The sequence below is a fragment of the Neolamprologus brichardi genome, unplaced genomic scaffold (genome assembly GCF_056152115.1).
Source record: "Neolamprologus brichardi isolate AB-2024 unplaced genomic scaffold, ASM5615211v1 NODE_ptg000033l+_length_6344489_cov_1, whole genome shotgun sequence".
Lineage (NCBI taxonomy): Eukaryota > Metazoa > Chordata > Actinopteri > Cichliformes > Cichlidae > Neolamprologus > Neolamprologus brichardi.
Window position 1 is genome coordinate 5,451,119 of NW_028270137.1, and position 26,858 is coordinate 5,477,976.

Sequence of the window (26,858 nt, forward strand, 5' to 3'; positions counted from 1 at the left end):
ATCACCACAAGCTCAGCATCAAACATTTTCATTTCTTTGGCTCTCGGAGGAGGCGGACGCACTTTTTCTCCTCTCCCTTGTCTTCCCTGCTAGTTCTTATGTCCTTGTCTAGTCTCGTGTCTTTTTTGGATTACTTTCCCTGGAACACTCTCTCACAGCCTGTGTCTAAAACCTAAAAGAGAATTATGGATTTGATCAACTGGTCTCTTCTGGACTTCTCAGAAAGGGCTCACTGAAGGTGGCATGGTTAAGAGCTTGGAGGCGCTTACGACTGCAGTGAATGCTCAGAATAACACCTCTGAGCGTATGTATGTTGGATTACATCAGGAAAGAATCAACTCAGAACAACATCTCTGGGCGGAAGCTGGATTACATCTCGGATCAGTTGGCTGCGGTCGTGAGGTCTCAGAATCTGCTATGTGAGCAAAAGAGTGACAAGACCACGGAATCGACGGCTAATAACATCATGGAGAAACTCGCAGCTATTAACGGGAGATTGAGAGACCAGTGTCGGAGTGTTAAAAACAGCTTGAAATTTTCATGAGTTGTTTGCAAAAGAAAACCATCATAATGCGGCTACCCCTTTGGCGCCAGCTGTGGGCTCAAGGCTGGAGCCGAACAAAAACTCCCTGATAACGACTGTGTTGAGTCTGTTCCTTCCCATTCCCTACAAGGCCACCTGGGTTGGCTGGAAGACTGTTTACTTAGCCTGGCGGGTCGAAGGACACTGTCTCAGCTGAACTCTGGACACGCACACACATACATATACTGATACTGATAAGCACTCACTGACGCATCACCCTCACTTTCCAATGCCACCTCCAACGCTTACCTCCCCCATGATGTGGACATCGGGTCAGCTGGAGGCGCAGTCGAAGATTGCAGCGGTCCCAGATCAGATGTACACACTGGAACACTTTCACATGTTGCCTAGGGGACTGGCGACACTTTTAAGGCAAGTGATTACTTGCCAGGTAGCTGCAAAACTGTGACGCAATCTGCTGTGGTGGCATTAAAGTCCTGCCAGTTTACAGCGGCTGATTTGGTCCCTAAAGTCCAGAGAGTAATTATTCATGGTAAGGAATTCCTGTGGACACTGAGCGCGTGGACACTAAGCCTGTGGGCAGGCAATGACATTTAAACAGTGAGGCTGATGACCTACCATTTCTTCGTGTGACTGCTTCTGGTCTAAAAGGGACTCCAATACCAAAATCGATGAATTTGACACATAGAAATGCTGGATGATCAGGCGATGTGTCAAACACAATGTTTTCTGGCTTAATGTCTCGATGGTAGACACCCTTGGATTGCATTTCAGTGGCTGCATGTACCAGCTGTCTCATTATGACCAGACAGACAAATGAAAAATACGTTCAAATAATCAGATTTACATTGTCCATTAAAGTTTGCCATATATGTTATCTTGCCACTCGCTGACCTTAACCTCCCTCTCGTGCACAAAGGTTCTTCTGTTTGCCAGGTAGACTTCCAAGTCTATGTTTTTTTGGCCTTTCAAAGACCATGATGAGTTCGTCTTCCAAGTCATACCAGTCGTTTTAAGCGGGCGTCACATTGCTGTTCGTAGCCTCTGGTCCTGCCCCCACTATTATTAGCAATGCCACCTCCTTGGGAATCTCGGTCATTTTACCATTAAGAAGCTTGAGAAACAGAACATCGAGGTCAGTGTTCAAACATTAGGCTGTTTGAGGAACACGTTGGGGGAAAACAACAGAAAAAGACAAACATTTCTTACCACTGGTAGGTAGCTGACTAAAAACTGAGCAACATGCTTAATCACCACCTGCATTACAGAGAAAATGTGTTTTAGAAAAAGAGAACAGGAGGAACTAGAAGAATTGTAAAGTGCACACATAAGAAGCCATACTGGGAAATTGTCTTCTCTGCGTTTTCCAAAGAAGACAGTCCCAAAGCCTCCTTCACCCAGCTTATCCTGCTCTTCGTATTTTTCTTCAAAGTCCTCTACAGAGAGACAAAACAAATTGAATTTAACAGGTAAAGGAGACTTTACTCACCTAGATATTTACGCACACCCACAGCACGTGGTGTGGTAAAGGTCGGCCAAGATTTTGACCACATGTCAGAAACTGGATCAAAATTGGACTAAACTCACTTGAACTCTGACTTTGTCTGCACTTAGAACTATCACAAGACATTAAAACAAAACATCGGGCATTGATGACATCACAGGAATCTAACATTCTAATCTATGCAAACTGTCTCCATGGCTACATAATATCAAATTAAATCATAGCAAAGGAGTAAAAAGCAGGATCAGTCTTAGGGTGTATGTTACATGTTTGCCAGTTTGGATGAGTGAGTGCAATACTTCATCGGCCTGTGTTGTAGCAACCTGTTGAACCTGCTGAGAAACTTTTCTTTGTCCACTCTGCCCCAAACTTCACATGCTCCATAAAAGTCGAGGCCCAGAGACCTCTGCATAGTTATTAGCATTAGGTTATCAGTATCATCTGATATATATGACATTTACAGTACAGTACTCACACATGACATAGGAGGAATAAATATGAACTTTTTGACATAAATTTGATCATATGAAATTGGATTTTTTTTAAATATGAAACTTTTTCCTTCCGTCATACTTCAGAAATATAATATATTAAGTTTTGAACATTTTAAAACATTTAGGTTTGCTCGTTGCATTTATAAGATCCTACATGGACGTGCTCCACAATCATTGGTCAGTCATGTTATCAGTGGAAAACAAACCTGATCCTCTACTAGAGGCGATTGTGCAATACCTTTTAGACATAACACTCAGCAAACAGTTATTATCAGTTAAAGTCAGTGAGATTTGGAGTGATACATGACACATGACGGAATAAGACACGCAGACTTAGCATGACGAACCGACGAGGAACACGTACACTGTGAATACATACAGAGGGAAAAGAGGACTAGAGATGAGACATGGACGTAACTAAACACAAACAGAACATGATGGCTGGAGGGGAAAACACACGTGACAGAAGGAATGGGTCACAAGGGCAAAACATGTAAACGAGAGGAGGAGACGGGAGAAAAAGACATTACTGAAATACATGAAGGGCCAGGGCTGGGGCAGCCAACCAGTCACAGACAAACAGCCACATTTTTTTACTGTATCACCGCAAAGAGCCACATCATACACCTGGGCACACATGAACATCACCCATCCCTTCCTCTGTCCTCAGTTTGGGGTATCAAACTCAGGACCCTAACCCCATCAGGCCGGGGTCTTTGTGTGGAGTCTGCATGTTCTCTCCAGCTTCCTCCCACAGTCTAAAGACATGCAGTCAGTGGCGACTGGTGTGAATGGTTGTCTGTGTGTTAGCCCTGCCACGGGCTGGCGACCTGTCCAGGGTTGACCCCGCCTCTCGCACTATGACAGCTGTGATAGGCTCCAGCCCCCCACGACCCTGATAAGTGGAAGAAGATGGACGGACTTTGATGACCTCAGTGGACGCCAGGCAACTTCTGAATGGATTGTTAACACTGGGCCACTCTACATGCCTGTTTCCAGTTATCATGTTTACAGACACAGTGACACCAACGCTACCAAACACAGAAGCTGCTTGGCAGAAGTTTTGTCACATTATTGTAACTGAGAAACGTCACAGCATTGCTCACAATGTGAGGGCGGGGCTGCAATAACCCTGCTGTGCTTTCTAATGTTTCATATTAAGACTAATCTGTGTTGACCTTTCTCTGATTATTGTTTCATAATGAAGAAAGGTCAGATATTACCAAACACATATGAAAAACTCATCTAAACAACATGTAGTGTAAAAATAAATGTCTTGGAGACAGCAGCTAATCAGATATTTTAATTGTCGGGTTTGGATTCAGCACATTAAAATAATAAGAAACAGCACTTTATATGTGAAACAGTCGACTTCTGAAAAGTCCAGCAGAGTAAGACAAGCAGGTGAACAGCAGCAGTATATCATGAAGCCTTTTATGGGCATGTTGGATGACAACAGCCATTTTTATGTTTCCTGTTCTTGTATAATTTACCAAGAAACAGTTGCTCAAATGAACCAGAGAAACCCACACAGTGTTTTGAAATTGAGCTGCAAACATGTTTTCTTTTATTAGCACGTCAAGCTTCACCCTGAAGACGAGCACGAGCTGCGTCTGCTCACAGAGACTCGGAGATGTGATTGAAAGCAGCTGAAGGATGGTTTTGGTTTATTTTTTTACAAATGAGATGTTTTTCTAATTCTCCATGTAACTTTGCACTGTCCACCGCTGTAACAAAACAAATTTCCCACGTGTGGGACTAATAAAGGTTTTCTTATCTTATGTAATTTGACATATTTTGTTGTTTTGTGTGTGTGTTTGTCTGTGTGAAGTTTTGATGTGTATCTGAAAAACACAATTTTGAAAACACTGGAAAACCTCAAGACATTTTTTCCTTGACTTTCTATGCAAACAAAAATTCCCACCAAGGCTTTTCAGTGTGAAATTTAGTGTGTATAGAAAATACCTGTGCCAGGTTGTCACCATCTAGTGGTGAACATGGCCTTACCACTACATCAGGTGAGTTTTTCACTGTGCACAGTGACACAAAACTCATTTAACAACACAAACTATTTAAAAATGCATTTTAAAATGACGTAGGCAGATCAAGGCAATGTTACAGATTCAGTAAGAACTGAAGTTTATTGTAATCCTTCAATTATGCAGGGCGTCACACTAACACAGTTGTTTATGTTCAGTATAGCTCTGTTATTATCAATTGGATTCAAAACGCGACCAGTTTGATGTCTTAAACTAAACTGGCATTAAAGTTTCAATGAACTAAAGTGGTCCCCCTGAGTCAGCACCAGTGGCGGTCCTAGCCTGTTTGGCACCCCGGGCGAACACTCCCTCTGGCGCCCTCCACACACACACACACACACACACACGCACACACACACACACACACACACACACAAAACATATTAAGGATTGTACATTAACATAAAGCTGTTGTACACACACACACACACACACACACAAACTTGACCAACACTGGTGGGTCCTGTGTCACATACCCCGAGTCCTAAAGTTTATATTTATTTTCTAACTCTTCTTATATTTATTGTCTGTTTACTTGCACTGCTGTAACTGGAGCCTCGTCGTCTCGTCTCTCTATATACTGGACTGTATGTAGTGGGGATGACAATAAAGTTTACTTTGACTTCAGCAGCGAGCAGGCGCACCGAGGGCTCTCGCGCTCACTTTTCGCATACAGAATTTCGAAAAAACATCGGTGCAAATTATATGTCTGTATCATGATGTCTGGTGTTTTCGTGTTTGTTTGTTTTGTTTTTATTTTGTTTTATTTTGCGAGTTGGTTATTAGATGCTGCTCCAGCCACATGAGAATCCCCCGCCGCCCCGCCCTCTCCTCCCTGTGCTGCAAGCAGCAGGCGCACCTCGCAAGCGGAGGGCGCCCTTACTCCCAGCAAATGGGCGATAGAAAACCGATCGGTGCCTGTGACATTCCCACTATGTCACAGGCTGGCCGTGATGCCGCCCCCCACCACGATGCCGCCCGTTGCATTAATTAACATCCATTTAACGCTGCGACCCAGGGGTAGACAGGGGTAGAGTTTCCAGGAACAGAGTTCGTACTATATGCGGTAAGCTGCGCAGCAAAACAGGGTTCCTGCTGCGATGAGGCATTGCTTTCCATGCTTTTAGGTGGGAGCTTGGGTGGTAAACACAGTGGGTTGTGGGGATTAATCCAGCTCCGACAAGTCTCAGGCGGATCTTACCACTAGCAGCCCAGGAATAAAGCCCCCGAAGACGACGGAGCAGGACAAGAAAGCCGGCTCTCTTCCCCCGCTTCCTCCGACGAGGCCTCTGAAGCAAAATTGAGCTGACCGGCAAGAGTGCAGGTGAACCGGGTGCTGCGTCACGCTCAAGCGGCGGTGGGAAAACAACGTCGTATTGTTGACTCTGAAAGTTATCCATAGCAGATTTGATCGCCAGTAACGCATGGCGATCATAAATCCGAAGGGAGATGACACCGGACAAAACTAGCAAGAACACTTGCATAACATATAAAGTAAACAAACACATGGACGGAGGCAGCGGCACAGCCAAACACAGGCGCCATCTTGCTTCTCCAATACGTGGCACTGTCAATGTCAATGTGTTGAGTTTTGCCTCCCCTTGTCTTGTCATGTCTGATGAGTCCCAGCTGTGCTCTCCTCCTGTTTCACATTCCCTAATCACCTCAGTATGTATTTAAGCCCTGTGTTTTTCCCTGCTAGTTGTTGCGTCCTCCACGTTTGTTGTGTGCGTATTCTTCGTCGTCTACCTTCAGGTCAAAGGCAAAGTCATATGCATCTCCAGTCTAGTTAGTTTAAGTTGTTGTTTATGTATTGCCAAGTGAGTCTCACCACCAAATTAAGCTGCCGTTTAAGTTAATGTTTTGTCTCCGAGTCCTGCACTTGGGTCCAGCCACTGACAGCCACACAGCTCATCGTGACAGAAGGACGCAACCATAACATGGACCCAGCGGACTCACCTCACCGAGAAAGAGAGGTGGACCTTGCTCGCATCCTCGGACTGATGACTCGCATTAGCCACGCCTCAGATTTGCAGACATTCTCAGTCGGGCTGAATGCAATACAAGCCATATTCGACGGAAATCCTCACCTGCGCCAGCTCTCTATAGCTTCGGAGTTCAGCCGTTCGCTGACCCAGGCTAAGGAGGCAGCCAAAACCCGGGAGCTGGCCCAATTCACCCTCATCTCCTCGTCCACTCCGCCTCAGTCACAGCGAGCAAGCCCTCTCACACCGCCGCAGCGGACGGAGATTTCTTCAGCTCCGCTGCAGCAGCTGCAGTCGCAGCATCAGACTCTTTCCTCCCTCACGTCTGGTCCCGACCACCCCTCACCTGCCTCATGCCTGGCAGGAATGTGGTCGGAGGATGAGGGCCTGGTCACCGTTGCTCCAACACCTTCCGTTTCCTCTGCTGCTCCCGTTTCCAAAAGAAAGCAGCGTTCTCGTCGTCACCGTCCCTCACCGAGTCCAGTTCATGCTTTGAACAGCTGGACGTGGTGAGTGAACAGATCAATTTTCACCCGGCTTCTTCCACGCGGGGAACTTTAAGCTCAGAGGCAGTGAATCCAGAGTCAGTTAACTTTTTGACTGTTAACTCTGAGTCTGTAAGGATAGAAACTGATGATCCCAAGATGGCTGACTCTGAGGTTGCTTTTTGGGACTCTGAGCATTCTAATGATCCATTTTTTGTTTCCTCCAATTTTGAGAAAATTCAGGAGTCAAATGACCTTATTTCACCAGAGTTGAATGAAGTTTTGTGTTCTGTAAATAAGAGTGTAGTTTCTGGATGTAACTCTGAAAAAACTGGAGTTTCTGTTTTCACTTCTGTGCCAAGTTATGTTGATCCTGAGCCACGTGTTTTTGGATCAGTTAATAGTACAAGGAAGGCTTCGGTAGTGCTAATTAATAGTGAGCTTTCAGATGTAGATTACATGTGTGAATATGTAATGGAATTTTCTGACTTGGACAATCATAATCTCACTCAGGACATTAAAAATGCTGTTTAAAAGACTATTTGCTGCTCTGCTCAAAAGACAATGTCTCCTACTGCTAAACTAAACAGGGACAGTTCAATTTCCCAGCCAAATTCCATCTATGCTGTTCAGGCAACACCTCGTGAGACTGTTGTTGTTGTTGCTTCACCCATGTGTTACGCGGCTCACCAGCCAGTTCATTCTGAGGCTGCCTGTGATAAACCTCATGTTTCCATAACCTCTCCTGACTTAAATTTCACAAGCCCAGAGTATGCTCATTCAAAGACTGTTTGTGTTGCTCATTGAGAACTCTTCAAGACTGTGCGTTCTGTGATTGTCCAGGTTAAGAGCAACAAGGTGTCACCTGCTGTTAACAAGCTGGCAAAAATACTTGGCTTGAACACTGCAGAGTTGGTTGCTCAAGTTAGAGTTTCGGTTCCACGATCATGTCTGTATAACTCTGTGCGCCATGCTTTTCAGCCAGTAGCCCTGGAAACTTTGTGTGCAACTTCCCAGGCTGCGTTTTGTAAGACTGTGTTTAATGTTGCTTCGCACCCAGTTTATTCAGACACGGCTTGTATGATTTCTCCAGCACCTGTGACTGCCCCTGAACTCACCTTTCCTAAGACTGCTAATGTCAACCTGGATGACTTAAGAGTAGCAGTTTTACCAAGGTCAGCCTGCACTAAGTCTCGGTTTTCTAGAATCATGTCTGGTACCATAAACCTGGTTTTCCCCGTGACTGTTACAGCTCCTCTGCTCTGCTCTCCGCCTCCAGTTCCAGTTCCCAGGGCAGCTCGGGCCCAGCTTTCCCTTGCATCCATACCAGCTCATTGGGTGGGGGTGGCTGAGGTCCAGCTGATCTGTCCTTCATTTCCCAGGCAAACCATGGCTCTGTTCATCCCTGCACCCGTACCTGTTCCTTGGGTGGGGATGGCGCCGGTCGCCGGTCGTTGCCTGTGCCTGTTCTGGTTCCCCGTGTGAGGGCAACTGAGACCCTGCTCACTCCTGCACCCGTTTCAGTTCCTCGGGTGGGAGCAGCGGCGGTCCAGTTAGCTCCTGCACCCACACCTGCCTTTACTGCCTTTACCCTGGCTGCCTTTACCCCAGGGTAAAGGCAGCCAGAACACAGCTCTTCCCTGGACCTGTATCTGTTGTTCAGGTGGGGATGGCTGGTTTTCGGCCAGGCCCAGTACCCATCCCTGTTCCCCGGAGAAGAGATGCTGAGAGTCGGTTACCAGCTCTGTTGCAAGCTCCAACCATCACTACCACCAGCACAACCATCATCACAACCACCACTACAACTTCTGTTTCAGTCAACTGCCCAGCCGGTAACTCAGCAATTAGTGCAAGCACCAATTCAGCTACCTATGCAGCCAGGGGTCCCACTTGCCTCTGGCCCTGCATCTGCTCCAGCTGGAGGGCCCGAGGAGCCTGTCCAGCCTCAAGTCACATTGGCTGGGGGTTCAGGAGAACCCAGCCAGCTTCCTGCTATGTCGGCTGGAGGGCCCGAGGAGCCCGTCCAGCACCACGCCTCGTCAGCTGGGGGTTCGGGAGAACCTAGCCAGCATCAAGTCTTGTCTGCTGACGGTCCAGGGAGGTCCGTTCAGCCACCGCCTGCAGCATCACCGCCTGCAGCATCACCGCCTGCAGCATCACCGCCTGCAGCATCACCGCCTGCAGCATCCGCATCACTCAGTAACAGCACCTTTTTAATATTATTGACTATATTTTATAGTCACATTTACATGAAATGTCAAACAATCACAGAGTAACACTGAACTAAACAATCAATGGAATTTGAGTTGTTCTTCTTTGTTCTTTATATTTGATTTATTGCAAGCAGCGGGAGTAAAAGCTAAAGAAAAAATACGAAAGATATGAACGAATCTCTGCTCTTACAGTTTTTATTGTGCCATAATGTCTCCTTTGAAACTGTCCTCTTGCTCGTCTTTTGGATGCTCACCTCTTCTTCACCTTTCCTGTTCCTTTCACCAAACTGCTGCACTCTTGTTCTCTGCTCTCGCCTCCTGTTCTGGTTATAGTTAGAATGCAGTCAGCATGTGCCAAACAAACTCCCCCCAAATCTATCATGTTTGATATGATGACATGATGATGATTTTAACATCTTATTTATGCACTTATTTAATGCACTGAGCAAGTTCATGCCATAAGAGCTAAATAGCCATCAAAGAAAATCCTGAATGCCTAATACAGGACAGGCCAACATTATCACGTGTTGACAATATGTGATTAGAAAATGAATTAAGAATAATTGAAAGTGCTGTTACATTGGGGAATCGATCCGGGCCCTCCAGCTCCCGAACTGGAAATACTAAACACTAAACTCTTAAACATCCCAGGGAGGTGAGGCAATGTCCATGGCAGGCACACACACCGTCCTCTTCTACTCAGTCTGCGACTCACTCAGTCCAATCCAGAATGGTTCTGCGTGATCTCTGTCAAACAACCCCTGCATAAAATCCATAAAGTGTCTCTCCATCTCAGGGCGTTTGTTTAATGTACAGCGCAGCGACTCTAAGCGACTTAGTGCTTGGTGTCTGTTGTTTGGGAGGCGGGTCGTCGGTATACGGAAAGGAAGTGGAGCTGTCCAGCTATTTGCATCGTCTTGGTAAAAGTCTCTTTCCATTATTTCCAGAAAGACTTGGTCCTCAAGGGAAGGGGCTAGCTCTTCGTCCTTTTCCCTTTGCTGGAATATGTGTGTCCCTATTTGACATGAACTGCGAGTGTCCCAGGATTTGTTGTGTGACTGCTCTTTGACATGAAAGCTGTTCTGACAGGGTGTTAGGAGACTTGGACGCCCGTTCTCTAGAACACTCGTTCTGTATGTGCCTATGATGGCTGGCTTATGGGCTCCTCCTAAGAATACATCACCTACAATAACCCACCCAAGTGCAAGTCTCTGGGCAAATGGAGCTTTGACTGGTCCATTCACTCGTTCATACACTTTGTGCACTTGTATTATGTCTCGGCCTAACAGCAACATAATCTTGGCCTCAGGGTCTAGGGGCTGCATATGATCTGCTAGGTGTTTGAGGTGCGGATGGGCTAGAGCAATCTCTTGCATTGGGATTTCATTCTTGTTGTCTGGGAGTGAGTCACACTCGAGCAAAGAAGGCGGAGGAGAGCTGAACTGGCCATCAACGGACTGAGGTTCTCAGCTAAGCGGCCATTTGTGACTTCGCTAATGACCTATTGCTCTGGTCATCTATGATAGCGTAAACCTTGACTTTTTTGTCTGGATGCCCCTTTGGATAAATGTAGGCTTGACATATTTTTGAGCAGGAACGCCCCCCACATAAGTCCCCACAAACTTGAGTGCATGCTGAGCTAGTCTCCAAGTCTAGGCTACTCTCACCACCATGCTCCTCCCTGTCCTGGTCTGGGGCAATGTTTTGAGCTTTTGTGTTTTGTGTCCATGGAGCTGGACCTGCATGCAGCGCTGCAACGTGTTTGTTGCTGTTGCACTCTTGGCAAGTAATCTCTTCCTTACAGTCTTTAGCTTGGTGAGCTGAGGAATCGCAGCACCTAAAACAGATGCTGTGTTCTCTGAGGTATGCCTTACGCTCATCTAGTGTCTTTTCACTGAAACCTCTACACTTACTTAACGGGTGCGATTTCTTGTGGATGGGACACAGTTTGTTTGTGAACTCACTTGTGCTGCCTAAGCTTGGTTTGTGAGTTTTGTTTACCTCTGTTTTGTGGATGGCAACAGGCGGTCTTGACTTGACAAATCTGGTATAGTGGTTGTCGTGAGTTATTGGATAGGATGTGGGACCTGATACAGTAGACTTAAAACCAGGGTCATTTCTCATTTTCGCTTCATCTTGTATGAAGCGACAGAAGAATGAGAATGGAGGGAAATATACATAATGTCTCTGCTTGTATTTAGTCCCCTCTGACATCCACCTGTGTTGAAGATTTGTTGGCAACTTATCAACTATTGGGGCAATGCCATGTGATGTGTCCAAATACACTAGCCCAGGTAAAGAGCCGTCTGGTTTGGCTGAATCAATTTCAGAAAGTAGGTTGCCAAGTTCTCTGAGATTCTGTGGGTCTTTGTTTGACACTCTAGGAAAGCGTTCAAGTCTGTCAAGGAGCGACTTCTCAATAGCCTCTAGAGTTCCATAACATTCTTGTAGCCGTGTCCAAACTCGACGTAGGCCCTCTGCTGGATTGTTGAGATGGACAGAGCGTATACGTTTGGCATGCTTAGACGACTCTTCTCCCAGCCACCGGGTGAGCAAATCTAACTGTTCGCTATATATGTGATGCAATAATACAGATTACTATTAGGAGAAGAATGAAACATTTCATAGTGCAGTTGTTGGGTGTTAATAGGTATTAACAGGTATTGCACACTGATATATGTAAAGACCCCAGTTTGTGCATATGTGGTGTACATTCACTGCTGTTGTGCAGTGTACAGGCTGACAGCAGCTGGAGGGAAAGGCCTCCAAAATCTCCCCTTTGCACACTGTGGGTGCAGCAGCCTATCACTGGAGGGAAAACAGTGTGTTAGTGTTGTCAGGGTGGCCTGTATGGGGTGGGAGCTGTTAACTCAGAAACTAGTCTTACTTGTTATCATCTATCGTCCACCTGGGCCTTACACAGAGTTTCTGTCTGATTTCTCAGACTTTATATCTAATTTAGTTGTGAGCTCAGATAAAATAATTATTGTGGGTGATTTTAACATCCATGTAGATGCTAAAAATGACAGCCTCAACATGGCATTTAACCTGTTATTAGACTCAATTGGTTTCTCTTAAACTGTAAAAAAATCCACCCACCACTTTAATCACACTCTAGATCTTGTTTTAACATATGGCATAGAAACTGAACATTTAACAGTGTTTCCTGAAAACCCTCTCCTGTCTGATCATTTCCTGATAACATTTACATTTACAATAATTGATTACACAGCAGTGGAGAGTAGACTTTATCAAAGTAGATGTCTTTCTGAAAGCGCTGTAACTAAGTTTAAGAATATAATCCACCCACTGTTATCATCGTCAATGCCCTGTACCAACACAGAGCAGAGTAGCTATCTGAACGCTACCCCAACAGAGGTCGATTATCTGGTTAATAATTTCACCTCCTCACTACGTACGACTCTGGATACTGTAGCTCCAGTGAAAACTAAGGTCTCTAATCAGAAGTACCTGACTCCGTGGTATAATTCTCAAACACGTACCCTAAAGCAGATGACTCGTAATCTGGAGAGGAAATGGCGTGTCACAAATTTAGAGGATCATCATTTAGCCTGGAGAAATAGTTTGTTGCTTTATAAGAAAGCCCTCCGCAAAGCCAGAACATCTTACTATTCGTCACTGATTGAAGAAAATAAGAACAACCCCAGGTTTCTCTTCAGCACTGTAGCCAGGCTGACAAAAAGTCAGAGCTCTTTTGAGCCAACCATCCCTTTAACGTTAACTAGTAATGACTTCATGAACTTCTTCACAAATAAAATTTTTATCATTAGAGAAAAAATGACCAATAATCATCCCACAGATGTAATATTATCTACAGCTACTCTTAGTACCATTGATGTTAAGTTAGACTCTTTTTCTCCAATTGATCTTTCTGAGTTAACTTCAATAATTACTTCCTCCAAACCATCAACGTGTCTTTTAGACCCCATTCCTACAAAACTGCTCAAAGAAGTCCTGCCATTGATTAATTCTTCGATCTTATACATGATCAACCTATCTCTGCAGTTAAACCTTTACTCAAAAAGCCATCTCTAGACCCAGCAGTCTTAGCTAATTATAGGCCAATCTCCAACCTTCCTTTCATATCAAAAATCCTTGAAAGAGTAGTTGTAAAACAGCTAACAGACCATCTGCAGAGGAATGGCTTATTTGAAGAGTTTCAGACAGGTTTCAGAGCTCATCACAGCACAGAAACAGCTTTAGTAAAGGTTACAAATGATCTTCTTATGGCCTCTGACAGTGGACTCATCTCTGTGCTTGTCCTAGTAGACCTTAGTGCAGCATTCGATACTGTTGACCATAATATCCTTTTAGAGCGATTAGAACATGCTGTGGGTATTACAGGTACTGCACTGCAGTGGTTTGTATCATATCTATCTAATAGACTCCAATTTGTGCATGTAAATGGAGAGTCCTCTTCACACACTGAGGTTAATTATGGAGTTCCACAGGGTTCAGTGCTAGGACCAATTCTGTTTACATTATACATGCTTCCCTTAGGCAGCATCATTGGAAGACATAGCATACATTTTCACTGCTATGCAGATGACACCCAGCTCTATCTGTCCATGAAGCCAGATAACACACACCAATTAGTTAAACTGCAGGAATGTCTTAAAGACATAAAGACCTGGATGGCCGCTAACTTTCTGCTTATCAATTCAGATAAAACTGAGGTTATTGTACTCGGCGCTGAAAAGCTTAGAAATATGGTATCTAACCAGATTCTTACTCTGGATGGCATTACCTTGGCCTCCAGTAACACTGTGAGGAACCTTGGAGTCATTTTTGACCAGGATATGTCCTTCAACGCAGATATATAACAAATATGTAAGACTGCGTTCTTCCATTTGCGCAACATCTCTAAAATTAGAAATATCCTGTCTCAGAGTGACGCTGAAAAACTAGTTCATGCATTTATTACTTCCAGGCTGGACTACTGCAATTCATTATTATCAGGATGTCCAAAAAACTCACTGAAAAGCCTTCAGCTAATCCAAAATGCTGCAGCAAGAGTACTGACAGGGACTAGAAAGAGAGAGCATATTTCTCCTGTTTTGGCTTCCCTTCATTGGCTTCCTGTTAAATCCAGAATTGAATTCAAAATCCTGCTCCTCACATACAAGGTCTTAAATAATCAGGCCCCATCTTATCTTAATGACCTTGTAGTACCATATCACCCTATTAGAGCACTTCGCTCTCGCTCTGCAGGCCTACTTGTTGTTCCTAGAGTATTTAAAAGTAGAATGGGAGGGAGAGCCTTCAGTTTTCAGGCCCCTCTTCTGTGGAACCAGCTTCCAGTTTGGATTCGGGAGACAGACACTATCTCTACTTTTAAGATTAGGCTTAAAACTTTCCTTTTTGCTAAAGCATATAGTTAGGGCTGGACCAGGTGACCCTGAATCCTCCCTTAGTTATGCTGCAATAGATGTAGGCTGCCGGGGGATTCCCATGATGCATTGAGTTTTTCCTTTTTCCTTTCCAGTCACCTTTCTCGCTCACTATGTATTAATAGACTTCTCTGCATTGAATCATATATGTTATTAACCTCTGTCTCTCTTCCACAGCATGTCTTTTATCCTGTCTTCCTTCTCTCACCCCAACCGGTGGCAGCAGATGGCCCCGCCCCTCCCTGAGCCTGGTTCTGCCGGAGGTTTCTTCCTGTTAAAAGGGAGTTTTTCCTTCCCACTGTCGCCAAAGTGCTTGCTCATAGGGGGTCATATGATTGTTGGGTTTTTCTCTGTATCTATGAAGCGCCTTGAGGCAACTTTTGTTGTGATTTGGCGCTATATAAATAAAATTGAAATTGATAAATAAATTGAAACACAAGCACTTATTTGAATTCTGAATATAGTAAGTGCTCATTATTGCTGTATTGTTGATGTCTTCTACAGCCAACAATCACTGTAAAATTTCAGTGATACATTAAATTATGCATTATGCACTGAGCAGTTGACATACTCTGACACGCATTAAGCAGTTATAATACTCTGAATCGCAGAAAAACAGAAAAAAGAAAGAAAACTTATCTTAAAAATCTGTAGGGTTGTTTTCTCTGAGACATGTTGGAATCTGTAAGCAGTTACTCCGAAAAGGATCCAGATGTTTCAAAATACTTCTCTGGCGAACGTTTCAATTCTGTGAACATAAATGCTGTGATTAATGGACTAAAAGTCATCGCTTCTCACCCCTATTTATGGATTCAAGGATCAAAGGATCAAATTGGTGGTAAAATTCTAAATATATGTGATGTCATAATCCTGTTAAATAGCCCCAATTTCAGACCTCATGTGAGTGCAAAAACCACAAGAACAACATAAAAAAGGAGAAAACGTACCTTAGAAACATGCCGGGATGCAGGAGACGGCAGCACTGCAGAGATGAGGACACGAATCAGTTTGGAATACACAAAACAATAAGCACAGTTGTACAGACACATACACACACTCCCAAAAACTAGCCAGCCCTCATGAGGAGGTGGCGACGCCCTCCAGGTGCGGGAAAGAAAGCAGGATAAATCAGGAGCGGGCTGCCTCACCGCTCTTTACAGTAGTGGACCGCCCCAAAGAAATCCAAACACATTAAAGTACATTTAGTTGTTTTGAGAGGTGTACTCAACACAGGACAGTGGCTGCAGGTGCTAATTGTTTTGAGTTCAAAGTAATTAAGGCTGCTGTTGCAAAGTTTGATAATAGAATCTGAAGCTGGTAATGTTCAGGGCTGCAGTACACGTGTAAAGATGAGTCTGCTTGTATGACATCATATGTGCCTTTGTGTAACTCAGTGGCAAATAAATTGGGTACCATAGCTCCATATGCCATTAGTTACTTTACAAGTGTAAGGAAAAGCAGAAGGACTTGTTTTTGGTTAAGACCAGTTAAAATGATGAATGTCTTTCATTCAGTTTCCTTGCTTGGTTTAGACACTAACTGGGCGAGCGAGGAGGACGACCACGTGGTGGCCAGAGGAGAATATGACTTTACAGCTGCTTCTCAGGAGGAGCTTTCTATGCAAGCTGGAGAGATGCTCAACCTCGCTCCTAAAGGTGATGAGCTTTTTACTGGCTGCGGGACATTTGATTCTGAGTGCTTTGACCCAAAACCTTCTATTTTTGTTTTCCTTATCTTAGAAATAACAGATGAGGGCTCTTCTTTTATGTGAGCGTGCCCCATGTTTACAACTATCTCCCTCGTGTTTAGAGCTACAGCCCCGTGTGCGTGGCTGGCTCCTGGCCAGCGTGGACGGTGAGACCACCGGCTCGTCCCAGCAAACTACGTTAAGATCCTCAGCAAGAGAAGAGACCGCCGGGCCACAGATGTGGAGAGGCTCGCTCAGGCCCAGCAGGCGAACACGCAGGCACCCCAAACAACCTCAGCTGCACAAATCTGTGTCTCTCCTGCAGCCCATAAACGTACAGCATCTACCCGCATCATGTACAGTACATGAATGACCCGTCTCGTCAGATTCATTAGGCTCAGCTGTGTCCCCCTCCTGTGTTTCCTCGTTTCCCTCTGTGTGTATTTATAGTAGTGATGGCCAAACAAAGCTTTCTGAAGCTTGTGTTGAAAAACGATTCATTACTGGAAGCTTTTTAACACAGTCCTCTGTGGTGACATCTGCTGGTCAAAAATATGAAGAGCAGCTTGAATCTACAGAAAAACTGAACTGCTTCATTATGATTGCCCACTCTGCAGAGTGGAATTCACAATTCACAATTCACAATTGGACGTCACTGATCACGTGACTGTGGCCAAACGAATCGAGCATCGACAGAGTGCTTCTGAAGCGGTGTGTTGGTGTTTTTGACACACGCGCCGGAGCGTCAGCTTCAAGCGGGCCATCACTAATTTATAGCATTCGTCCTCTTGTGTGTGTTACTGGTCCGTCTGTGTTCCTCCATGCTGTTTTTCCTGCTTGTCATCCTTCGTGTTTTAACTCCATTCCCTCGTGTCCAGGTTTCTTATTTGGTTCTCAGCTTTCCCAGTTTAGGTTTTCCTAGTTTTGTTTCTCGCCTCCCTCGCCTTTGTTTGTATGTCACTCTCCATAAATAAAGCTCACTCACATCAGCAGTGCCTGCATCTTGGGTCCTCCATTCATAACTCAACACGCAAACCCTGACATTTATTGTGTAGTTACATACTGCTAGGAAGTGCTGACAAAATATGAAATTATGATGCTATTTATGTAGAGGCACAGTACCAACACAGAACAGCGGGGACACAGAACCAAAACCTAAGAACTAACAAAGACACATCAAGAAATCAAAGATTAATAAAACAAAACAGAAAACACTGAGCCAGCGACCCAGGACCGTGACATTCAGTTTCTCAAGGAGGAATCAAAGCAAACATTTGTTTCTTTTTATGAATAAGAGATTTCCTTTATGGGTTACGTGATGGTGTAAGTTCCAGCACAGCTCATTTAGTGTGCAGAAGTGCTCCGAGGCCCCTATGAAACACATGATTGAAAGAATCTAATAAATTAGAGGGGTGCAGTAGCTGTAGTATGACTTTTTGTTCTCCTGCTGCATGATGACTTTTCTTTTTTCTTTTTTTTTGGTGGGAGGAAGTTGACATCTCAGTCCATTGTGACGTGCAGATCTTTGACTGGCTTATGAACTCCGTCAGGAGGAACTCAGCAGGAGAGGGAAACAAGGACCAACAAACCCGGCTTGGTAAAAAGGAACAAGAACAGAAAAAGTCAACATCATTACACATCCCTGAGCTGTCATTTACACCACCTGTGGCGCTTGATTTATTGGTCACTGAACGTGGTGTGTGTTTGGTGCGTCACTGGCTGCGTGTTCTGTGTTATTTGTCGGTCGTGTGGTTTGGGCGTTGATATTTGACATCACAGCAGAGAGACTGGATGTGATGTCAGACCCCTCTAAATCGTGTAATTTACAGATATTTAATTCCAATGATTTGACTGCATCATTGTGTCTTTGAGTTATGACCCAAACTCTCTTTCAACTTTGTGAATAAATTCACGTGCCCCTGTGACCTCATAATTACACCACAGTTCAGATGGGATGAATGAGTCATGAGGTCACACCAACAGTGACAACATCAGCAGTGACATCACTAAAGTTGAGTCCATAAATAGAACCCGTGACGTGGAGCAGGTACCGCCGTTTTGGACGATGCCACGACACAGGTATAGACGCAAACGTGCTTCTCGCCCCGTTCGCAGACGCAGGAGAGCCCACAAGGCCTCGGGTGTCCGCAGACGTGGGAGAAGATACCGTCGCAGACATTAGACAATCTCAATAAACATGTAGGATGAACATCAAAATGTGGTCCAATCAATTTTTTTTAGATAATATATGTTGTTGTTGTTTTGTGTGTGTTTGTTATCAATGTTGTGAAAAAAGTTAAGCTTAGTAAGCCATCAAGCACTGATTACTCGTAGAAGAGCACCAATAGGAGACAGAACTAATTAGAAGGTGTTATTATTCAGTCTGTACATCGAATAGAAGGCACTAACCACAAGGTGATCTTCAATGCATCTCTGTGTGAATGTGAACGGGGCGAGAAGACCCCCACTGACTGCATGTCTTTAGACTGTGTGAGGAAGCTGGAGAGAACATGCAGACTCCACACAAAGACCCCGGCCTGATGGGGTTAGGGTCCTGAGTTTGATACCCTAAACTGAACGCAGGACAGAGGAAGGGATGGGTGATGTTCATGTGTGCCCAGGTGTATGATGTGGCTCTTTGCGGTGACACAGTAAAAAATGTGGCTGTTTGTCTGTGACTGGTTGGCTGCCCCAGCCCTGGCCCTTCATGTATTTCAGTAATGTCTTTTTCTCCCGTCTCCTCCTCTCGTTTACATGTTTTGCCCTTGTGACCCATTCCTTCTGTCACGTGTGTTTTCCCCCCAGCCATCATGTTCTGTTTGTGCTTAGTTATGTCCATGTCTCATCTCTAGTCCTCTTTTCCCTCTGTATGTATTCACAGTGTACGTGTTCCTCGTCGGTTCGTCATGCTAAGTCTGCGTGTCTTATTCCGTCATGTGTCATGTATCACTCCAAATCTCACTGACTTTAACTGATAATAACTGTTTGCTGAGTGTTATGTCTAAAAGGTATTGCACAATCGCCTCTAGTAGAGGATCAGGTTTGTTTTCCACTGATAATGGATTTTAACATGACTGACCAATGATTGTGGAGCACGTCCATGTAGGATCTTATAAATACAACGAGCAAACTTAAATGTTTTAAAATGTTCAAAACTTAATATATTATATTTCTGAAGTATGACGGAAGGAAAAAGTTTCATATTTAAAAAAAATCCAATTTCATATGATCAAATTTATGTCAAAAAGTTCATATTTATTCCTCCTATGTCATGTGTGAGTACTGTACTGTAAATGTCATATATATCAGATGATACTGATAACCTAATGCTAATAACTATGCAGAGGTCTCTAGGCCTCGACTTTTATGGAGCATGTGAAGTTTGGGGCAGAGTGGACAAAGAAAAGTTTCTCAGCAGGTTCAACAGGTTGCTACAACACAGGCCGATGAAGTATTGCACTCACTCATCCAAACTGGCAAACATGTAACATACACCCTAAGACTGATCCTGCTTTTTACTCCTTTGCTATGATTTAATTTGATATTATGTAGCCATGGAGACAGTTTGCATAGATTAGAATGTTAGATTCCTGTGATGTCATCAATGCCCGATGTTTTGTTTTAATGTCTTGTGATAGTTCTAAGTGCAGACAAAGTCAGAGTTCAAGTGAGTTTAGTCCAATTTCTTTCCCTTTTTTTTATTCAAATTAGGCAACAAAGTATCTCTTTTACAGTGACATAGTTTTTTCTTTCCCTTTTTTCCCCTTCCCTTCCTTCCTCTCCCCCTCCTTTTTACATAAAATATAATTACCATTATATAAACGATCATATATCTATGTCTATACATACACATTTATATACCTAGATAAGTATATACAAAGGAGGGGGAAAGGAGAAAAAAAACCCCAGAACAAACAACCCCCCCCCCCCCCAAGAAAAAAAAACAAAAAAAACAATACACCTGCCAATGTGTATAATCTTGGAGCAGATATGGGAGGAGGCCATCCATCCCATCTATAAAGGGTTGCCAAATTAGGTAAAACTGTTTGACATTATCTCTCAGTGAAAATTTAATTTTTTCCAACTGCAAATGATACATTGTGTGTCTTAACAAAGCAGAATGAGTTGGGGGTATAAGGCGTCTTGCAAGCAATGTTATAAAACTCAGAGCACGAATTTGTTTATTATTTAAGTGTTTAACTGTAGCTACACCAAATAGTGCCATTACTGGGTCTTGGGGGGGGGGGGGGGGGCTGTTTTTTAAAAATATCAGACAAAGTTTTAAATATTTTAGACCAGTAAGTAGTGATATTAGGACATGTCCAAAACATATGTGACAATGAGGCAGAATTCTGGCCACATTGATCACATCTTGAGTCCGCACCTGGAAGCATCCTTGAAACCTTCAATTTAGACAGACGGAGCTTATGCAGGACCTTAAATTGTAGTAGTTGGAAAACGCAGAGAAGACAATTTCCCAGTATGGCTTCTTATGTGTGCACTCTACAATTCTTCTAGTTCCTCCTGTTCTCTTTTTCTAAAACACATTTTCTCTGTAATGCAGGTGGTGATTAAGCATGTTGCTCAGTTTTTAGTCAGCTACCTACCAGTGGTAAGAAATGTTTGTCTTTTTCTGTTGTTTTCCCCCAACGTGTTCCTCAAACAGCCTAATGTTTGAACACTGACCTTGATGTTCTGCTTCTTAATGGTAAAATGACCGAGATTCCCAAGGAGGTGGCAATGCTAATAAAAGTGGGGGCAGGACCAGAGGCTACGAGCAGCAATGTGACGCCCGCATAAAACGACTGGTATGACTTGGAAGACGAACTCATTATGGTCTTTGAAAGGCCAAAAAAACATAGACTTGGAAGCCTACCTGGCAAACAGAAGAACCTTTGTGCACGAGAGGGAGGTTAAGGTCAGCGAGTGGCAAGATAACATGCAGCTCTTTAGACTTATAGTGCGGCTCCACGTGGTTTGGGAAAAGTATTTAGCTGAAGTGTATTTTATTTATATTAGTTCTTTTTTAACTTGTAGTTCTAAATTAGAAGATTATTGTGATATTGAAATATAAAAATAAAAGTATGGTAAGTATGACTGCACAGGGGCTTTGTGGCCTGGCTGCAGAAGTCACTGGATAGAAAGCTGCTGACGTTTCACTGCATCCTGCACCAAGAGGCATTGTGTGCGCAAACCTTTCCTGTAGAATGCACAGAGGTCATAAATGTTGTCATTCAGATCATCAATAAAATAATGGCAAAAGGTTTAAATGCTCTCCACCTCATTACTGGATGAGGTGGAGAGCATTTAGCCTGATCTCCTGCTGTATGACAGAGTCCTGCTGTCCAGAGGAGAGGTGCTGAAACGCTTTGCTCCATGTAAGATAAGATAAGATAACTCTTTATTGTCATTGCACAGTCATACATAGTACAGTAGTACAATGAAATTGGAAAATGTCTGGGAGAGGTGAAAGTTTTCATGAGCAGCAAAGGGCTCGCCTTTTCTGCGCTGGAACAGCCAGAGTGGCTGAAAAAGCTGCACTTTGTGGACATTACAGCGAACCAGAAGAAGCTGAATACAAGTCTTCAGGGGAGAGGAGGCACAGCGTTACACATGCTGGAGGAGGTGTTAGCGTTTGAGTGCAAACTGACAGTTAATAAATTCAGAGCATTTGCAGTCTGCAATCACCACAGTTATTTGGGAAATAATTCCACGAGTTCAGAGAGGAAAAACCCACATTATCCTTCCCCATCACTGCCCTGACCATCGATCCATCCCTGTTAAATGTGACTGGATTTTCAGGTGATACTGAGAACCTTGTTTGAAACATGGAATGCCATCCCGACACATAAACATGAAGAAATATGCATTTGGAGTCCTGACGATCTTCAGATCCACATACGTATGTGAGCAGCTGTTCTCCACCATGAACTGTGTTACAAACAAACACAGCTGACGCCTCACAGACGACAGCTTACAGTCCTGCGTAGATGAAAGTGACTTTGTAACTTGTAACTGTAAATTAAATGTGTAAGTGATATTTATATAGGTGTAAACTTATACACAGCTTCATGCCTTGTTGCTGTTTTAGAAAGAGTTAAAAAATGAATGTCCACTATTTAAACCTTTTGAATGCAGGATATTTTATTAAAGCAATTTAGCAGGAGGGGGAAAAGCCAGCTCACATACTATGATCACATAATGAAATCACTTAATACTCATCTAATTAACCCACTCTTAGCTAATGTTGATCTTTTGAGGAGAGAGATTGAGGAGAGAACGGGCACATCCATGCCTGAAGAGGCCCTTATCTCTGTTTTGCATCCCTGCAACTTCAACACTCCAGGGATTCAGTTGAAATCCAAATCCTCTCAAAGTTATATTTCAAAAAAGAGCAGAGAAAAAGCCAAAAAATACAAAACCCAAGTGTAAGTGTGCAGTTCAGACAGCAGCTGATCTCTGGGCTCTAGAGTCTGACCAATTTGGTCACATTTGCGGCCAAATTTCTCACTGGTGCGACTAATAAAATCCTAGATCGCACCAGCGACCAGCCGTTCAGTACATTAAAAAAAAGTCTCTGCGATCTGAAAGTCTCCGTATCACTCCCGTATCATCACTCCCCGCCTGGCGCTGACTACAGCAGAGTACCTGGCCTACCAGTGTGAGAAACATGTGCTGGTCATCCTCACTGACATGAGTTCCTACGCTGAAGCTCTGAGAGAGGCACGACTGCCTTTACTTTCTTTGGCTCATGTTTAGGTGTTGTTTGTCAAAATAACATCAGTGTAAAAGCCAAATCCCAATGAGTCACAACGTTGTAATATAATGGTATTCAGGGCTCTAGAGTGCGACCATATTTTTCAATGATGCGACTAAAAAAGATCTTTGGTCGCACCGGTGTGACCAGCTGTTCAAAAACGTAAACACAGAGCCGACGCATCACAATCAGCTTTCTCGACTTTCTCACACGGACACGCCGTCGCGGCTGAAAGCCGACAGCTCGCTGACTCTGATACGTCGGCGCGTCGGCGCTTTGTGTTTCCGTCTTTTTTGCGCTCGATTCTGAGCTGCAGGTTTTATCTCTCTAACCAAAATTCACTGAAGCAGCAGCAGAAGATCCAAACTACGCTCCACATTTGATCAATGTCGTCATTAATGCCCTCTGACTTTTGCTTCAGCACGATAAAATCACACTTCCTGCACAGCTCTCTCTCTCTCTCTCTGTACTTCAAGAACAGTTTCCCGTCTCAAATCTCTGTTTCCTGCATCATTCATTCGCTTATCACCCACCAGTCTACCGTTGTTTACAGCGCTGTCGGCCGCTCGGACAAGAAAGCCTAATTTCTGCTGTTCAATACTGAAGAAATGTAAACTTTTTAAAACGATGCAATAAAGTGTATCTGCTACAGAAAACAGGGCAGGAAAATCTCCTTCATGTTTTTCTGTTTTATCCTCAGTTACTTTGACACAAAGGCCTCTGCTGTGATGCTCACACCTCTGATGAAGTCTCACATGTGTCAGTGCTGATAAATCATCAGAATTATAATATTTCTGACTGTCTGAGGCAAAATCAAATTGAATGGAATCAGGACCTCGTGAATCGAATGGATTACAGAAATCAGTGATGATACCCAGCCGTAGTGAGCAGCCTAGGCCCGACAGAAGTGGATGTAGCTGTGGGTAAAAAGGTGGAAAGAACTACTGATAACTTTTAAAGTTAAGGCCTGATCCTTCTGAAATTCATAGCCAGCTCTGACACACAGCCATCAATCTCTGGGCGCTGAAAAAGCAGCAGTGTATCCAGAAAACACATTATATGCTGCGATAAATGCCCAAGTGTGTGACAAAGTGGCTAGGAGAGAAGTCATTTGCCATTTGTCACTTGTGTATGTTGTTATTCTGTGTTCTGTTATCTTATAGTTTATCATAATGCTTTAATGTAAACACAGCACATGTAGCCTTGGCTCTACATACTATCCCGGGTCTGTTTGTGGTAGCATTGGTTATATTCATTTCATCTGTGCAAATGTACTTAAAGCTAAATGTCACTTCGTCATTAATTGATTTGAATCTTTCATTTGTTTATGTAGTTTGGTTATAGTTACCATTGTGTGTTCCTCTGGACAGGTCCTATGTGTAAAACGGGTATGTGGGAATGGCTGCCCCAGTACTTCCTGGTTTTATAGGATATGATGTCACTGATCATGTCAATTGGGTGTAACCAAATGAAGGGGTGTTTCTTTTGTGTAAAATTGTTTATTTCATTTAAAATAACCTCATGAGTCTGTAAGTGAAGAGATTGACTTTTCAAACTGTTTAGTTGGGTGAATGAGTTTGTTAAGTGGAAAAATGATTTTATTCCTGTTTCTTTGGACTAGACTGTGTTATTTAGTCTACCCTGTTTTCCCAATGGTGGAGGTTAATGAGATCCAGGTGTGAGTAGAATTTTATATAAAGCAGGTGAGATTTTGACTGAGAGGTTCTTATGTTTTGTGAAATAATTGTTGAAAGGCGACGCCAGAAAATAAAGAATACTTAAAAGAAACTTGAACAGTCTGCAGATGCTGTCTTCCTATCACCTTCCATGCTGCTTATGTCACGCTACTTCACAAAGTGTCCCTCTAACACTGCCTTTCAGTGGCAAACAGGTCAGAGGACACAGGATGACATCATACTGTATGCCTATATGACATCATACTGTATGCCTATATGACATCATACTGTATGCCCATATGACATCATACTGTATGCTTATATGACATCTGTCACAGCCCAGCGGCACGAGGTAAATGGGATGGACACAAGTGCAAGATCCAAACCGGAAGCAAGACAGTGAGTGATCAAGAAGGTTCATTTCTTCCCCCACAAATTAAACACACAAGCCAAATTTAAACGAAGCCACTACACTAGTGGGTGCGCTGTCAAAACTAAGGCAGCTAAATGAAAACTAGACAGCTCTAGAATACAGCGGGACAGCTGTGGCAGTGGGGAGGTGGAAGCTGGGCTGGGAAAAATACTGTGAAGAGACCAGGGCATTGGTTTCAGGTGAAGGGGACAGGTGGGGCCCAAAGGAGGAGGACCGCTGTTGGAAACCTACAGGTACGCACCCAGACCATGACAACATCAAGCTGGATACCATACATGACATGAAGCTGTATGCAGGCATGACATCATACTCTAAGACTTATGACATCAAGCTGTCTCGATCCAGGACTTCAAGCTGAGGGCATACATGAGATCAGGCTGTATGACACAAATGACATTAATCTGTAAGACTTATAAGACATGAAGCTTGTCAGGGTTATATTGTTGATTGTCATATATGCTTAGAGTTTTATAGTCAATGTCATGTTGGTAGAGGGTTGATCCTTAGGAGTCTGCAAAGACTTTGTGTGCATTCCAGAGTGTTCTGGCATTCACACCCACATCCTGGGAGCATGGGAGAGGTCGTACCTGCTCTTATTGTTTTGTGGTAGGATGAACGTATCTATATCTGTTTTAGTCTAAGTGCCTTTTGTTTAGATGAACTGCTGGACTTCCAGACCAGCAGGTTTAGGGAAGTCTTCACACACACACACACACACATGCTTACACAACGCACAGGCAAGGTACTCTTTGTTTGCATGTATACGTCATATGTTAATGAATATTCATGTAACCTCAATAAAAGAGCAGTGTTACGAGGGAGCGGATGAGAGCGACTGGGGTCAAGCGAAGGAACGGCGTTTGTCCAGTTCTCTCCCGTGCACGAGAAACATGAAGAACTTTGCCTACTCGTGTCTTGCTTTGCTGTGTAGTTAAATTGTCTTGAAAGTTCCAGCGAATAGGTTTGAGCTACAAACCTATCAAGATTGCATGTCATACATGACATCATACTTTATGCCTTTATATGACATCATACTTTATGCCTATATGACATCATACTGTATGCCTATATGACATCATACTGTAGCCTGGGAAATGGTTAGCCGTCCTGGAACGACGCAAGGTCCTGTTCCCAGTCCGACGTAGCTTCATCCTGAAAGGCTCCCGTGCTGTCATCGCCGTGGACCGGCTCTACGTGGACGGACAGCTCTACCGCGACCCCGGCACCACACCGTGGTTATATTGACTGCACTCCAGATAAGAACCCGCTACATTTTTTTCTTATTCATTCACACTTTCTCCTTTAACATGGGTTTAACCTAGTAATATCAGTATGATGTCATAGCAGATATAACACCGTCACCCTCCGTCTTTACTTTAATTGGAATGTTTCCGTTTCTTTTCTTTTTTGTGTTGTCGCTTACAGTTTATGTGGTTTCTTTCTTTCTCTTGTCTTTCACTGCTGTGATCACCTACTTCCCCACTCACCTACAAACAACACCCTCTATTTCTCCATATTTTCACACCACGATCACGCAAACACATGCGCTCAACGGCAGCACATTTACAACAGCCTCACAGCAAGCACAGACTTACAGGACACATACACAAGCCACGCTTGTTCATATTAG